The sequence below is a fragment of the Lichenostomus cassidix genome, chromosome 6, assembly GCF_008360975.1.
Source record: "Lichenostomus cassidix isolate B80296 chromosome 6, HeHo_3.0, whole genome shotgun sequence".
NCBI classification, from domain to species: Eukaryota; Metazoa; Chordata; class Aves; order Passeriformes; family Meliphagidae; genus Lichenostomus; species Lichenostomus cassidix.
In genome coordinates this window covers 34739934-34758315 of record NC_139487.1, presented here as the reverse complement: position 1 = coordinate 34758315, position 18382 = coordinate 34739934, and positions in this window count along the sequence as shown.

The window sequence follows — 18382 nt, the reverse complement described above, 5'->3', positions numbered from 1 at the left end:
ACCTCTCCATAGTTTTCAGAGCACAGACAAGTTTGTTTTGAATGTTTCAATCCCCTTGTTGGGCCTTGCCTGGATTCTGCAGCAGGTGGATGCACAAGATCTCACATACGAACTTGTGGCTCAACTCTGCAGTCAGCTGTGTTAAGTAGGTAGAGAAATGCAGCAGTGCGTCTGCAGGTTTTAGTGGAAGCAAGCACCATAGTCAGAGATGATTGGCACTGCATATCTGCCTTCCCCTATCCCATATTGAGTTAAGGGCTAGAATGTTCCTCTACCCGCGGTTTATTATTGGTTTCCAAAGTTCCGTACCTGCCCCCCTTGTTCCCCAATTCCCTAGCTCCCCTGCCAATTCTGTGTCCCCTGCGCCCCGCTTGGCTATCCTCTCCAAATCCCTCCCATCCTTCCTTCCCTTTTAACCCCGTGTTCGCTGCCGCTCGGGGCCCTGAGCTTTGGGACCCAGCGATGCTCCGTTTCCCGCCGACCCTTCCCCCACCCCACGCACCCCGCTCCGACCCCGCTGCACCTAATAAACCCTGGATTTCTAAAGTTCAGCGTCTGCATCTCTCCCAATCGCCACGTCTCCGGCCATCTTCCGTCGGGGAGTTAGCCCGGGTTTAAGGTGCCGCGTTTCCCGGCTCCACTCCGCCGCCTCAGCGTGGCAGATCCCGGCGGGGACCCTGTTTTGTGAGGTTTTTCGGGGTCTTGCCGCCTCCCTGGAGCGAGAAAACCTCAGAGAAAGATGAGAAAATCTGTTGTTATGGCCTCCAGATTTGTTATTTGGAACTCTAAAATGTATTTTTCCAATGTAGAAGAGAGCAGAGACTGCTCTAACTTTATCTAGGTTGGTTCTTCCAAACACTTCTTTTAAATCCCTTTCCTTTAGCCTTTGTGCATATTTGCTTTGGCTTGTTACTGACTTGTTGCAGCATCAGCAGTGATGGCATTTTCCAAGGACTGAACGGGACTTTTACAGCAATATCTTGGCAATAGCACAAGATATTGCTGTAAAAGTATTGCTGCATGTCTCTGTGCCTGTTGTTACCATTAGGACAGTGTAGTAGTGGTGTAGAGGAGGAGGAAGAGGTCTAAGGCTAGACAGGTTGTTGCCACTGTACTAAAGGTGGCTAGTGCTGAAAGGCAGCAAGAGCAGACTGGGAGAGGAGCTGGTATTCAAGGTTTTGGTTGAGGTTAAAGGCCTATTTGCAGCCTGAAGGTCTGAATGTCCTCATAGCCTACTCTACAAGCATGCTGGCAGAAAGCTTGAACATTCCATGCATACTATGTGGGTTGTTTTGGTTCTTCTTCTCCCTCTACTATTACTAGGGGTCTTATTTTTTTTATCCCTTGTAATATTATATTTTCCCTCTCTTAGTGTTATGGTATGAGAGATTCCACTTTTAGTTTTGCTGATGCATTTGAAGGACCCAAAGCAGCCCCTGAAGGCTTCCCTAGAAGTCTGCTACTATTGTCAGAAATAGCAGAACCCCTGTCCTGGTGTCTCTGTGGATAACCTGTAAGAGAGCATTCTTCAGTGTTCAAGCCTAGTCGTCTGTGAGAACTTGAAAATGGTTGTGGCTTTTTGTCCCTAAGGAGCAGTGTGTCACTCAACCTTGACGTGAGATCTTTGGTGTTAAGGTTTCATATAATAAAGAATTACAGAAAATTTCCTGGGAATATCAAGTTGTTTTTGAGGGAGGAAAAGCCAGTGTGATGATGGAACCAAGCTGCTCCTTGTAATGAGTCCCACAGGAAAATGCTCAGAGTCTTCTGGGAGGGTTTTTTCTGAGCTTGTGAACCACCAGTCAGTAGGAGTCAAAATTTGGATACTGTAGTGCTGATGAGCCTTCCTTTCATCTAAATAACCTTATCATTTTGGGCATAAGGGGATACAGAATAAATGGCTCTAGCAATTGCAAGATTAGCAATTTTAAATGAAACACATTTAGCAAATTTTACATAGCCTTTTATGATGCAGAGATCAAAAGTTAAATGAAAAGGAAGGGTATTAGTGCTGCAGTATATTACTTTTTTTCCCCCAGTGACAGTACGGGGAAGTTTACATTCAACATAACTGATGAGTGAAGAGCAGAACAAGCTGAAATGTGATTAGTAGAGTGTCAGATGAAAAAAATATGCCAGCAGAAACTCACTTCTTCTGACAGGCTGTGAATGCTCTGCTCTGGAAACAGAACTGCTAGATTCATAGCAACTTGGTCCAGACCAGCTGAAATGAGAATCTCCTTTAGGAAAATGCTGTGAGTATATAAGGAAAAGCGTATAAGTGCCCGCACTTGTCGATGCCCATTCCAGGAGCCCTTGTTGCCTTCAGCTGAGCAAGTACAAGATCTATAAATAGGACAAATTGTCAGTTGTGCTGCTGTCATTGTGCCTGAAAAAGTTTTCAAGCTCGAGACTGATGGAGCCTGCATACTGAATTAATTGGGAGCTTGTCTCTCCTGTTCAAAGCAAGTGGAAAATAAATTTGTTTAACCTCATAATTAAGAGAAAAAAAAGCAAGTTAATGACCTGTTTCTGGCACTGGAGAGAGATGTGTAACATGATACTGAATATTCAGTATGTAAATCTACATGATATAAAAGAGGTGAACATCCTCAAGAGGGAGAACAGAACCTCTTTTGCTTTTTATTTTTTTAAAGGACTATTATAGATTTCTATGCCTTCTGTCATCTTATAATAAGATTTTATTAAAATTATTCAGGATTAGAAAGCACTTTTTAGCAGTTTGACCATCTAGAAAGGGATATATGTCAGGGTGTTTTGGTTAAAAATATTTTGGCTTTATACCACTGACATCTTCAAAGTGTGGTTTCGAATAAGCTTACAAATATAAAATATGTTGAATATTCCTGTGGCTGAGCATGGAAGTGATTCAGGTATGTTATCACACTGCAGCAAGTTTATTGTGTAAAACATATGGACAGCTATGCTTCACTAGCTGGAAGATGGGCAGCCAAGTAATTGTAAATTTAAAAATGCTGTGTGAAAGTTCAATTAATCCCTGTAAGAAAAGCAAATCAGAATAAAGTCCTGCCAGTGGGGTATTTGGTATAGCATAGCTTTAAAAGAATGTTTTATATCTAAAACCATATAGCCAAAATATCAGCAGTTATGTTGTGATAAATGTGGAATGTTTGGATTGGAAAATGGGATTATTCAAAAGCAAAGAAAGGTGTAGTGCTGTAGCTAATGAAATAAATAATTTGGAGGTAAATTAAGGGCTATTTTAGGCATATTTTCTAATAAGATGAACTTCCTACTTTCCCAGGAGAGCAGACACTGCAATGCAAGAAAGTGAAAAAGATATGGAAAATACTGGCAGATGAACAAGTGTGTTTTTTCAGCTACTGAATATTTAGGAACCCCAAAGGTCTGTTTTTAGCTCTCAGACTGTAGAACAGGTTGAATTCTGGTATCCTTTGTGTGGGGAATAGGAATGGCCTTACCTGTACTCAGGGTATTCTATGCTTTGTTCTTATTTCACTGAAAGGAAGAAATCCTCCTCACGCTTGTCAGGAGCATTTTATGGATGCACTTACTGACATTTTCTTTTGCTGTTGGATCATGTTATTCATAACTGCCCTCCTTTTTAAGTCAGCTTCACATAATAGTATCTCCAAAATATGTTTATTCTCCTGAATATTTAGGTTTTCCTCCCATCTGTGAGTTTTTTTGTTACTTGTGGAAAAGTATTTTTGCCAATACTTGGTGATTTAATGCACAAATCCTCTCAATTTCAGTCATTATATTCTATTCTTATTTCTGCAAGAATTTTGCATATAAAAGGTGTACAGAGGATGTGTATAAATCAGCATTATAAATATACTGTATAATATATACTTATAATTTATATGATAAACACATTTGTACAACAGTTTAAAATTAGAGGCATCATGAACATCCCTCTCTTTATAACTCTTTTGGATAGAGAAAGTTTTAATCCAAGGAATGGGGAATGGAGAGGGCAGAGGTTTAAATCCTAAGTAGAAGTTCTAGCTATTAGTTTTTTGCAACAAGATTGAACTTGCAGAAGAGAGATCACAGAGCCCTTAGGATTGAATTCCAGCAGTGCCTTGAATTCCAGTACTGCATCCCATCTTGGGAAGCTCCCCTGCTCCCAAAGCCCCCAGTTCCTTGGTGGGATAAGAAAACCAGTATTCAAGAGTGTCTGACAAACAGTGACTGACATCTCTTGGCTTCCATCCTGGACCTCTGCGTGATAGCATTTTGATGCAGGGGAGTTTGGAAAGTGTTCAGTCTCTGTTATCTGAGTCTATTTAGTGCAATATGCTCCTGTGTGTTTAGTTGACCCTTCTTCTGGGAATGTCTGTAAGCAAAAACCACAGCTTTTTTCCTTATGAATAGGTACTAACTACCTCTCTTTGCTGGAAAGGCATTTCTTGGGGATAAAATACAGGTCTTAGCCATCATTATCATGCCTGACTACTCTGTTATTCAAAGGTTTTATAGTGAATTGCCAAGGGCAGGTGTTTATAATTCATGTACTCTGGAACATAATATATGGACCTCCTGTACTGAAGGGAGTTTAATTTCTCCCTGCATTTGTAAGTGACAATTTCTGTTGGTGAAAGGGAAGTTGGTAAGATGGCTGTGCTGCAGCCAAGCATTGCTCCTGTGTTCACCCACCTCCTTTTCCTAAATGCTGGAGAGCTTTGTGAAGACCAAAAGGTCAACAAGAGAAGGCATTCACAGGGCTTTCATACAGCTAAATGTCCTACAGGGATTCAGCTTATTCCTGCTTCCAGAATGGAGACAGTCATGGAGCTAAAGAAGGATTGTGTGGTTCCCTGCTCTTCTTCTTTTTGCCTTCTTTTGTATCTGCCTCAGAGACAATGCCTGGATTAGGCTCCCTTTGCTTCTGGACATAGTGTGAGGGATGTTTAAGGAGTTCTGTTTCTCCCCAAAATGGTTATTGAAAGAAGAAAAGCAATTGTAGTAATAACTGCTAGAGGAGGAATAATTGATTAGTGTTGGATGCCAGCTGTTACTCATTTTGTCATGAGGGAAAGAAACCCAGCTTATGCTCTGTGCATAAGTGGTTTAATGTCTCTGTATTTAAACATGAGCCCACTGATGTCTTCAAGTGACTGCAGTGAGAGCAGAAGAACTTTGTACCCTGGGCCCGTCAAGAGGCCATAAATCAGCCATTTCAGTGTTCTGCTTTGTGTTGAAAGGGGCATACATGCATCATATCTATTGTAAACAAAAAGTTATGTTAAAATTTGTTGAAAATTACAGTTCTAAGTACTGCCCTTTGAGTCAGGGAATGACAAGGGAGGTTTTTGGAAATGCTGGGAGTCAGCCTTGAAAGACCACAATAAATGTGGGCAGCCTCTTGCCTCTCCCTTGCACCTCAGTTGCTGTGAGCAATGGGACACCAAGTCAGTTCAGTACCTTTTATATCCTTAAACTAATTTGGGATGCAATGAGACTCCAATGGTGGGAATGGCAGCAGCTCCAGTGCTTTTAACTGTGTATGGGAGAGGAGCTTTTGAAAAGCCTGGGTAATCTGAAATTAGCCACAGCAATATCTGGAGGACCTCAAATATGATGTCTCTAATGTATTCAATGTACCATGAAGCAGAATGGAAGCCTGCCACTTGAATGCACAGCTGAGCCCGTTGGAGGATTTGTGGAAGACTGAAAGTATAAAGATTTGGATAATGTAGCAGGATATATAAGCCCAGAAAAGGAGCTGGACTCAGTTGATCTTGACATGACTGGAGCTGTGGAAAGCTGGCTTCTAAAGAAGGGACATGCAGATGTAGATAGATTGCTTCTTAACAAGCCGCTTCTTAACAATAGCCATATTCAGCCAACTATTAATTCAATACCTTCGTCCAATCAGCGATCTAAGGTCACCATGACTTTCTACAACATGGAGGTTGTAGGAGCCATCGAGAATGCGTTAATTGGTAACAAATATGCAGAAATCAGGCACTATAGATAAACATAGATACATGTTAAGGCAAGTAGCCAAACTTAGGGCATGGAAGTATATAACCAATAGTATTGTACGATTACAGAATATGCATGATCTAGTTAACTACACTATAAAACTGTATACTGTAGATCAATAAACTGAAGCTTGTAGTAAATCCATATTGGATTGTCAAGCCTCCATTTCTCAGCATAATGGTGACCCCGACGTCCAAGGGTCTCGCATCCCTTTTGGCTGGTTCTATCTGGGAGGCGATGTAACCACGACTGAGAAGGCATCTGGCTCCGATCACCCCGGAGGGTCGAAGCAGTGGGGCGCACTGATAAGACGACCGTTATCAGAACGGGATCTGGACACTGCCGGACTTGCGAGGTCTATTTTGCACGCACCAGACAAGAAAAGTGGCCGAAAACCTCGGAGGGTGAAAAGTGAGTGCGCAGTTCCATGAATCGGAATGGAGAGGCAAGCCACTTTTGACCTGTTATTTTGCTTTTTAGAAAAGCGGGGGATTAAGGTTAAGGACATAAAGAGTGATTTAATGGCGTTGACAACATGGGGGTTGGATAAAGGTTGTTTTATTGACCCTAATACCATTTTTGACCGTGATGAATGGCAGAAAGTAGGAGATAAGGTGAGAGACGCAATGTGTGATGATGAGAAACTGGGGAAAAAGCTTGGCAAACCATGGAGTAAAGTCCTAGCTTGCTTACAACATCCTGCAGAGCTGGAACTGGCAAGGGTGGCGGCACAGAAAATTGTGGTTGCGGAGAGCGGAGAGAAACTTGAGAGTTGCCGTGCTGCTTTTAACATGCAGCTATTAACTTCAGCAGCCACGGCGCAGCAGCCGGGGAAGCCCCCCCCACCAGGAGGGAGGGGGAAGCGTAGCTCTCCCTCGCTGCCAGCGCCGGCGGGGGAAGGGCGCTCTGCGCTGCTGCCGGCAGCTGGAAATACAAAGTTACCCGATGGGATGAAAAACCTATTCCTGTCTCAATGTATCATAGAGCTTAGCAACTTTACAACGAAAAACATCTTAGCTGCTTTGTGTGAGAGTCAGCATTGAATTTTTGCCAGAACAACTGGGTGCGATGCTGGAGAGAGCTCAAATATCGCGGGTAAAAAGCCAGAGTAGCCAGAAATCACCCCGGTGTTATCGATGTGGCAGTAAAAAACTGTTTTTAACATGCAAAAAACTCCGTCAGCTGCGGCCCCCCCCCCCCCACCAGGGGGAGGGAGAATCGTAGCCCTCTATCGCTCCATTGCCGCACAAACAAACCGTGGAAAAAGAATGACAGTTTCTGCCAGATCAGAGCCACCACCTGCAAAGCCGAAACGCACCGTAATAGCAGAGAGAGCTCAGAGCAGCCGCACCGCCCAGGAACAGCTCCGCCGCGTGCCATGCAAACTCTGCAACCTGAGAGCAAAACGGAAGTTACTCCAACCTCGGTTTCCTGTCAACTAAAGCAGAAGGCGGAAGTTGCAGAAGGCACCCCGATGGGCGGTGCTGCTGGCTGTCCACGCCCCTTTCACCGCCTCGTGCTCACCGGAACCACCACCAACACCGAGACTGGGACCGCCCCGCTGCGAATGATGCAAGCAAACACTAGCTGTGCCACGGAAGATTCTTTTCAAAGCTCCAAAAATCAATTCTTAACTGTATTTTCAAAGTACCCTGTTAATTGGTGCAACTAAGTTATAATTTAAATTTGTTTCCAGCTTTTACTAATGAGAAACCATTGTAACAACATAATTGTCCTGATGAACCTTAGTTACTAAAACCTTAAAGAAAAGCTCAAATTCCTTGCTAAAGCAATTTGAAAAGTGTTTATCCTAAGTATATTTTAACAAAGTTAATTTTTGAACTATTTCCTCAAAGCTACATTTATCATTATGTGTATAATATCTTAGCTTTTAAACCAACTCAGTGTTTTAAACAAATTCAGTAAAACTCTTTTTGAAATAAAGTGAATATTAACTAAACAAAATATAAAGCAAGAACCATTACCCTTAAATCCTTTTATCAAAACATCAAATGATTTACAAAAATTATTAAATGCAATTAACTGTGTAAAGCTCACCCTAAGCTTTACCCCATGTAAGTTATTTGCAGAAACATCCAAAACTGCCACACTAAATTTGAAGAAATATTTTTATTTATAAGTGTTGTTTGGGGCAGTGTTTATGTGTGTGTGAGTGTGTCTGTGTGTGTGGGTGTGACAGTGCTGTGACAAACATACTATAAGTGTCGTTTGGCTTCTAAAGCATTTTTAAATTTGTAAACCAAACCTATAAGTAGAACTATACTAAATAATTTAAACTACCTGTTGAGTGCCATTAAAATTAAGCTCAAGTAATACCTTGATAAGCTTACCTAAGACAAAAGCTAAGCAGAGTCAAGAGAATAAAAGCACCACAAATTATATTAAATTTTAAATTTTGTTAAGTTCAAACACTATTAAAGTTAAATGAATTTAGATTTTATTACAGGTATATTATGTTGTCTGTTATTTTACATTTCATTAAGCTTAAATTCAATTAACACTAAGTTCAGCTGTTACTCAATATTTGTTATTTTAAGTTCCATTAATTTTAAATTCTATTAAGTTTTAATTCAATTATAGTTAAGTCTCTTAAGTGTTGCTCAATTTACTATTTATTAATTTTTAAGTTCTAGTGATTTCATGTCCCATTAAGTTCTATTAAGATTGAGTTCTGTTCACTTCCAGTGGTATTAACTTTGAGCTTTGACAAGTTTGGTTTTGCTATGTTGTGCTCATTTGAAGAACACAAGTTTTTGCTGCCAAAGCCTTGAACAAAAGCTGAATTTTGTTACAGTGTTGCCTAAGATAGTGTTTGTGTGTATGTGTGAATATTGCAGGCCTGCTGAAAGTGTTGTTTGCTTTTGAGTGTTTTAATGTGTACATGAAACCTGTAACTGCTGAGAGTGTGGTTTTTGATTTTGAGAGTTTTGATGTGTGAATGAAACCTAAGAGCAAAGTTCTACTGAATAGTTAAGTTACCTGTTAAATGCCTTTGGTTAAATATAAATTCTGTTAAAATTAAGTATTATTAGATAAAAATTTTAATAAGTTTTAAGTTCTGTTAGAGTTAAGTTCTTAAAGTGATATCAACTTTGAATTTCATTATAGTTAAGTTCTATTTGTTAGTTTTAAATCAAATTTATTAAGATCAAGATTTATTCATTTTCAGTGATATTAATTTTAAGTTTTAAAATTGTCAGTTTATATTATTGTTCACAAAAGCCTTGCAGTTTCATCTTCCTTAGTTAAAGTCAAATGATAAGGTCCACTGTTTTCAAATATTTCACCTCACCTTATATAATTATCTACCAAAGTGGTAACATGATAAAACACTCTCCTTATTGGTATTAATCAAAGCTTGTTTATAAGATGCTCTAAGAAAACCCTCCCAGTTAAGGCCTGGGGCTCTGGCCAAGCCTTAGTCCTGACTGGTTGGGAAGTATGCCACCAAACCCAGGTGTTTCTGCATCAAAAATGTAATCGAGTCACCTTGACTCGCTGATTTGGACTTGTGAAAGCTGAACCCTCTTCCAGGTAAACTTGGAATCCTTGCCCGGGAAAGCTTCTCCAAGCCCTGCCTGTGGAATGAGGTTCCCCAGCAATTGCAGTCCCTGGGAGATAGCAGAGTAGTTAAACAATTGAGGATGTATTTTCTTAAATAAGCTTATTGTTTCATTCCATGTATTGTTACACCTTTGTGTCATTTTCATCTTCTTATAGAAAGAAACACATCTTGCCAAAAACAAAACGGGGGGAGTATAACCCCTCAAGCAATTAGACAATGCAATACTTATGCTAAAATTTTATGTACAGAAAAATGTAATTTTGCTTTTTAGAACAGTTATTGTTACTGTACTGATGATTCTAGATGTGTTGTTAAGGTCATTATGTGAATTCATCAACCTTAGCTTGCCTAATCTCTGTTGTTGTAGCATAGATTCCAGTGCAGCACAAAACAAATTTGTGGGTTACTCTAGCCAACTTGACAGGGCAAAACATAATTTGTCTCTCTCTTTCGTCACCATACAATCCCTTTTCTACCCTTCAAAACAGAGCTGCGATAGATTTTCTCTTATTAGCTCAAAGCATGCTGTGAAGAATTTAAAGGCATGTATTGCTTTAACCTCAGCAGTCATGGTGAGTCCATACATAAACAGCTGCAATAGCTTAAAAACCATATTACAAAGATAACTGTGCAAGACAACAACGGCCTATTTGGGATTCCTTGAGATAATTAAAGTATAACAAGATGCCTTCGCTATATCATGCAAATAGGATTAGTGGCTCTACTTATTTTTGTTGGCGTAGCTGTTATTCTACCTTGTGCTTTGCAATGCTTGAAGAAATCATTATCACAGACAGTAAATTAGCTTTGGCTTGCACAAACACGTAAAGAAAACAGGGGAATTGTGGAAAGCTGGCTTCTAGAGAAGGGACACGCAGATGTAGATAGATTGCTTCTTAACAAGCCGCTTCTTAACAATAGCCATATTCAGCCAACTATTAATTCAATACCTTCGTCCAATCAGCGATCTAAGGTCACCATGACTTTCTACAACATGGAGGTTGTAGGAGCCGTCGAGAATGCGTTAATTGGTAACAAATATGCAGAAATCAGGCACTATAGATAAACATAGATACATGTTAAGGCAAGTAGCCAAACTTAGGGCATGGAAGTATATAACCAATAGTATTGTACGATTACAGAATATGCATGATCTAGTTAACTACACTATAAAACTGTATACTGTAGATCAATAAACTGAAGCTTGTAGTAAATCCATATTGGATTGTCAAGCCTCCGTTTCTCAGCATGGAGCTAGTTTGCATTTTTGGCTTGCTGAGGAACTGTTAAGGACAAAACCAGTAAGACAAAAGCCAGCCTAAAGTACCAGATGAGATTTTTGTTGTTGTTGTTGTAACTATCATGACAAAATTTCAGCACAAATAAGCAATAATCTGCCCTGGTGCCTAGATAGACTTGATGGTTTGATTAACAGCAGGCCAGGAAGAGCATTGCTACCCCAAAAGCTGTGAAATTTCCCAGTGGAATTTAAAACTCTCCTTGCATCAGAACAAAAGCTTCTGCTAATGAAAAAGTAATTGATCTTTACATAGTTTGGGATTGCTGTGTCTGACAAGGAAGAAGGCATCTGTCTGGGCTAGGGACACTATTGAATAGTTTCAAAAGATCATAAATATCTGTGTGCTCTCATAAGTCACATAGCATGAAAAGAAATAGGGCTTAAACTGCACTGAGGGAAGTTCTGGCTAGCCATAGGTGAAATAATTAGGTAGTAGAATACACTGGCATGGTAAAATGTAGCACTTTCATCTTCTTTCAAAATTCTCTATGAAAGTTCTTCCAAAGAACTCTATGGAGTTCTTGGAGGATAAACTGGATTAACATCTTTCACACACAAGAAGTATTGTCTACTCTGCTTTGCTAAGGGCTCAGTGGTGAGCATCTGTGCCCTTTCTAGCCCTATGCTTTTGCAGTGCTGGGTTAAATATGAGTCTTTCAGTCCTTATGTCTGAAAACAAGCTCAAAGTGGACAGACCTAGTTGGTGTCTAACGATTGGAAAAAGGTGTATTTCGGATGCTGTGACAAACTTGGATTCAAAAATTGCCATCTGATATGCAAGTGACAAATCTGGGACTGGAAATGAGTGGATTGGATGTTTTCTGACACATAATCCCTTCAGGAAATCCCTATTTAAAGTCTGCTAAGGAGGTATATGTGCGTGCTGATCCCTGGCCCTTCTTGCAGTTCTGCTATTCTGTTTTTTGCTGATGAGACTGTTGATGATTTCATGTAGGAAACGGGTTATTGTGTCTTGTGGGAAAACCACAGCATGGCTTCAGCTTTGACTTACATAAAATTACAAGCATAAACTATATGTATAATAGTAGTCTTTGAGAATAGCTATAAGTTTCTGTGAAGTTTCTACATAAATATTTGGAATGAGAATAAAAATATTGTATTTATATGATTAACTTAGCTAACTAATTAGCAGTAGATTCATCCTTGTAGATGGATAGCCTGTCAAAGGCAGGTCATTCACACCTGCCAGCTCGCACTTTGATGAGAGAAAATGGGAAGGCTTTAAATGCACTCTGTACCTTCAAATATTTATTTCTGTTTTCCTGCATATTATATGTAATATATACATATCTGCATATTTCCTGCAGAAATATTTATTTCTGTTTTTTAAACAGAATTTAAAAAAAAAAAAAGAAAAGCCTTTTCCATTTTCCCCAGAATATTTGCTTGCTGTCTATTTTTTCCAGCTTTTAGGTGATGGTTAATTATACAGCATCCTAAAAGGATGGTAGTATTTACACAGTAATTAAAAAAAAAATTAAATAAGACATTTACTAGAATCAGATCCCTTTAACTGGCAGCTTTTTGTCCCTTGTAATTTCTTTCATCTTCTTGTGTGTTATAATTAATTTACAGTGAATAAAACCAAATACTGATTCTGGGAATTTTCTTGAGCAGTGTAAACAGAATTGCTAACGTCACAGTGGTTCTCCAATATAACCGTCATACTATGGTCACAGTTATATGCAGTATTCCCAAAGGTTTTCTGATGGCAGTTTGCATAGAGGGGCTGCCCTGTAGCGTTGTAACACTATTCACAAAGACCTGGAGGTGTTTCTGGGAGTTTTTATGAGCTTTCTCACTTGAATTTGAGTGGGCTTTGTCTGGATTTCCTTTTTCAGAAGCAAGTATATCTTGACATATTTTTTGTTCATTTTTGGGCACAGATTTACTGAAACATGCCCAAATGCATTGCAGATTTAGGCCTTCAGTATAATGCTGCAATTTTGGGCTTGTTTTTCTATCCATTAATATTTCCCAGGAAACCTGCACATTTTCCAGTATCACAAGCTCCATTGTCCCATGGAAAACATGGCGGAAGAAGTAACAAACTGGTTATTTCCATCATCCTCAAAGCACACACACACCATTTGGTACCCTACAGGGAACTGGAAGAGGAGCTGCGTCTCCCTGTGCAATGCGAGTGCTGCGAGCAGGCAGAGCTCAGAGGACAGCTGAGGGTTTTAGGAACCCACCCTGGTGGACTCAGCAACCCTAATTTCATCCACTGGAAGAGAGATGATGTTTACCTCTAAAAAACTGCATAAGCAGCACAAGGAGCTGATCTCACTTTAAACACCTTTGCTGATGGGTGGTAGTTTGTCATTCAAATTCTGCTCAACTAAATGTAATCTTAGATATGTTTTGAATAGTGGAAATAATTCACAAGTTTCCCTATATGTTGAACTTTTGAAAATGAATTATGACTGACCTCAAACTCTCCAAAAGCATCACCCTGGGCAAGGGGACCAAAACCACTCGAAACCAAACAGCTGAAGTAAAGATGCATCTATGGAATAATGGTACTTATAGGAGTAATATATACAATTTTACTTTTAAAAATATTTTTAAAGGCTACTGTAGCAAAAACAAACAAACAAATTAAAAAGGGAAGAAAAAAAGAAAATAAAAGCGCAGTTTGGTGGGCTTTGTAGGAGTCAGTGGGGCCTGACACACCAGGATGGGGCTGCCCCTGCTCCCTCCCTCACCCTCAGCATTGTGACAGACTGAAAGGATATGTGGAGAATTCAACGAAAAGGGGTCAAGTCACAGATTAAACTGAACAGTTATTAATCATGCTTTGTGCTTTTCAGCATTTTTTGCCCTCTGTGGAAAATGGAACTGCTGACAAATTAGTTTATGGCTTTTATCATTGCTTTTGTCAGATATTTGACTGTGAAGTCAAAGCCAGTTCTTTAAAAGGCAAAATTCATTGGAATATTTAACAGTGCCAGCAAAGTTAGAAAATGCATCAAAATCCCTGTAATTTAAACCTCTATTCACGACACAAAAGGGCAAAGTGCACAAAAAAGAAATTGCTTAATTTGCCACAGGAAAGAGTCTGTATCATAGGTGCTTTATTTAAAAGAGATCAGCTCAGTATTGTGCAACAAGTGTATATCACAGGTTGTCAGTAAGATGGTGCCTTGCAGACTTGCTTAGGATTCCAAAGAAAACAGTCTTTTTAGTAAGGCAGTTATCCAGCTGTAAAAAGGCAGTTTCATCCTGTGCCTTTGAGGAGCTGACAGCATCTTGCTTTTTCTATTTGTCTTACATTTGGACAGATATTGTTATTTTTTATTAGAATTTGTGGGAGGAAAAAAGAGATGGAAGTGAAATGCCTTGTGAAATCACTTGAAATTGCCTTTCACTTGCCTGAATAAATTTCATATTGATTTTTGTCCTTTTATAAGAATGGAAGGTTAATGAAAACAATCCCATTGCTTTCATCCTTTAGTAGCAATTATGTAATACATACAGGACTCAGTCTTTGTTTTTCTGCCTAACAAAAATGTTAGTGTTTAAGTATTAGCCTTATGAAAGATTAGCTGTTGTGATGGGAAAAGAGTTGTGGTAGAATATCTTCAAGAGCTGTCATGCAGTGTATGACAGATTAATAACTCCAGCTTTTTCGTATTTTACTCATTGGCTATTTGAGATTGGTGCCATCAGGATTGGGATCTGTACTCCCTAGATCTGCACACAATGTATTATTTCAATAGAATCTGGAAGGTACTCCCTTGTATTTGTATAGGAGGGGAAGGCAGTGGGGTTGGTCACTGGTAGGGTCTCTGCTAGGAATTTTCTGGAGGGTGGTGATGTCTGTCAGAGACCTTGAAGGTGTGAGTTCAAAAGCAAAACTCTCTACCCCTGGCAGAAAAAAACCCCCATGGTGTCAACTGTTAAAGAATCCATTCAGTGCAGGTAGATCGAGGGCAGCTGCAGTGGAGCTGCATGTTGAGCTCTGGGGGAGCCTGGAGCCAGAGGCTGTGACCTGCTGACCCTCTGTATAACAGGGCCTGGGGACCTGTGACCCGGCCGGGGGATTGGACACTTGGAGACATGTCAGGAGCAGAGAACCCCAGACTTTTGTGCTGTCTGTGAGGGGATAAAAGCCAAGGAGTTCCTTTGTTCGGGATCCCTCCTCAAAGTAACCATCTGGAGTTGTTATTTAGTTATTGCACCAAGATTAAATTATTTTAAGGCTTTGGACATCTGAGACTCTGCCATGGGAAACCTGGGTCTGAGCCCATAATGAAGTTTGAGTGTGTGAGTGCGTGAGTGTGGGGTGCAGCTGCGAAGGGGCCTTGGTCCAGCTCAGGTGGTGCGAGAGGGATTGTCAGAGTGATCCTGGATGCTTGGACAGGGAAGTTTCCTTAACAAGCTCTTGCCAGAGCTTGCCTGAGCTTCCTCTGCTTCTGAAGCATTTCTGGTGCCTCTCTTTACAAAGGTTTATTCTATGTTTTATTTGTAGTACCTGTGTTCATTCAAATAAAATCATATAATGGCATCCAACAAAAGAAATATGTATCTTTCAGATAGGTTCTCGCTTTCCAGAGGACAGCACTGAGCTCTTTTGCTATAGTTTGGTGATAGGGAGGGTTCCTTTTAGAGCTGTAGTACTTAACATTCTTATAGCAACTTGTAAAGGCCTGAGCAAATGGCTATGGGGTGATTGAGGCGTGATACAATGCCAGAGGTTGTTGCTGTTTGAGACGGCATGAGACATAAAAACACGACTCCAGGCCAAGTAGAAAAGAAAGGCAGAATCCAAGTTTATTACTACATAGTCTCTTTTATACTATTTTCTAACGTTCGTGCCAGATAGCTATTGGTTTGTAAACATGTTATTGTACAGCACCATAGGTGAACTATTCGTAGCCCACATCTTTTGTGAACAACAGCCTCCTTTTCGCAGATGTGCATTCCAAGTTGTTTTTCCATTGTTATTTATCTGTTCTTGCTTCTGTCTCATGGGTACAAAGTTGTTCACAACACAGCCGATGTCTGTGAGCAGAGGCAGGCTACCTGTCAGTTTCCACAAGAGGTGGCACCAAAGGAGCCTCCCTGTGTATTGGTAGAGGTGTTCAGCCTTCATGTTCCATATCTCTCTTCCCAAGCGTGGCCTTTAACTATGAGAAAAACACTGAGTGTCCTCTGCTGTGTCCTCTAAAATGCATCGTGCTTAGCAGGGGTGGGGAGGTCCCTTTGCCAGACAGAAGAGCAACAGCCATTATGGGTCAACCTTAATTAGTTTCAAACCTACTTGTATTTGTTGCTTTTCACAGTTCTTGAGAAAAGATTCCCCTTGACCTTTAAATCAGTGCCAGCTCTTAACTTTTGTGCAGAGTGAGCAGGAATGAGTGGAGATCGCTGAACTCTGAAGCCTGCCTTTCTCTCCTAGGCTGAGATGTGCTTACCCTGGCTTCTCTGTGACTTGTCTCTTGCTAATGTTTGTATTTATTCTGCTGTTCTGGCAGGTCTACGGACTTCTCTACACATTGCAAGCTGCTTCTACTCATAAAAATGCAGGCAGAGAAGCTCAATTCCTTTGCTATTCACCAGCCATGTGCTCCTTTTAAGGCTGGAAGGAGATAAAGATTCCTTATAACACACTTAGGTGCAAAAGTGAATTTTTATTCAAAACACGCAATCAGGTTTGATTTTTTTTATTAACAGTTGCTACACTCACAATTCATTTTAAGGTTTTATGTAATCTGTAGTCCATGAGTAAACCTTTGAGTTGGAAAGCAATGAACTGCGAGAAAGAATTAAATTTCTACACTAATGGTTAAGGTCTAATCACACCTCCCAAAGCAGACAATTTCTGAAAGAATGGCAAATTAATTTTCCTGAAGACACACACTGATAAATATAACATGCTGTTGGCAGATGTAATAATTTTTCAACTTCTTAAAACCTTTAAATTTCAATATAGCTAAAAAGACTGTGTCAGATGCAGGACAGGGATTCTTTATCAGTCTCCAGTGGTACCAAAAAAACCCATCCCACACAAGAACTTGGACGGTCAACCTTCCATAAGAGCAATTATGAAAAACATGCTGCAAACTGGTGTTTCTGTTCATGTCCTTGTCTTGTTTTGCTGTTTTTTGGGTTTTTTTCCCTGTTTTAAGGGGCTTTAAAACAGCATCTGCCCAGTTGTTGCTGCAGTATGAGCATGGAAGCCACCAATTAAACAATTAAGCCACCATTTCACAATTAAAGTGTGAAATGTCTGGGTGACAATGTACAAACTCCTGCAATGTCTTACTTCCTGATAATTGTCCTACAGCTGTAATTCAATTTGTAGTTTGTGTGTTTTGTCTTGAAATCAATGCCTGTATTTAAAGCTATCTAACTCATGAACTGCAGATGAAGGTTGCTGGGCACCTGACTTGAGCTGTGAGCCAACTCCATGCTGCCCTCCATACATTAATGTGATGCTAAAGAAAAGGTGTCGGTGATGGTGTGGGGTTTTTCTTTTAACAGTTCTTTGCATAGGGAGGGAAGACATTAGAGGGACTCATAGTATGGTCCTATTTTGAGTTTAGGATTTTATGATTAAAACAAAGGTTTTAAAATGCAATTTAGTAAATTCACTGAGCTTTCTGTAACTATTCTTGCTGTTTGCTTGTATTTCTTTGGACACTGGGGAAGTACATCTCCATAGTAAGGCAATTGCTGTGAGCTTATTATTCTTATATTTAACTTTTTTCTTTTTGTATGTTTTATGAAGAAATAACATTAAATATTGAATATTGAAAATTTAATTTGATACCTACAAGCCCCTCTTCAGCTGCTTTTTGTTAACTTGTATTTGCATCCTACCTTCTGGTTTGGTTTTGTTGGAGATCCTTCTCTCTTCATTTTTATAAGGCCTCATTCCATAGAGTATGAAAGGAATAAGTGAGTGTCTTTACAAACAAATGACTGATAAAGGTAAGACCTGAGTCTGCTGGTAAGATAACTTTGATACTGAGAGACAGAAGAAACAATGGGTAGGATTTCCATAGGAATTTCCCTAATTAGATTTACCCAAAACTGTGTTAATGAACTACAGGAACAAAGACAAAAGAAGAAGAAAAGGGGAATGTGTATTGGGTGTGTCTGTATTAGGGGGGGATGTATATTAATTAGGCAAGTCTGTACCTCTCGAGTACCTCAGCCAATGGGGAAAGAGAGGGGGGAACTGCGGCTGGGAATTAGGATAAAAGAGGCTGCGTCCTTTATCAATTTGAGAGACCCCAATGGAAACGCCCATGATGTCTCCCTTTATTCATGAATAAAGTTACAGGACTTCTCTGTCTCCTTTTTGGACATAAACCTCTGGCGTTTGTGGATTAATTTTCCTGACAAGGATGTTTATAAAATCATTCTGGAGCCATAATGGCTGGCTTTCTGTTTCTTCTTATTTCTCCTTATTTCTCCTTATTTCTCCTTATTTCTCCTTATTTCTCCTTATTTCTCCTTATTTCTCC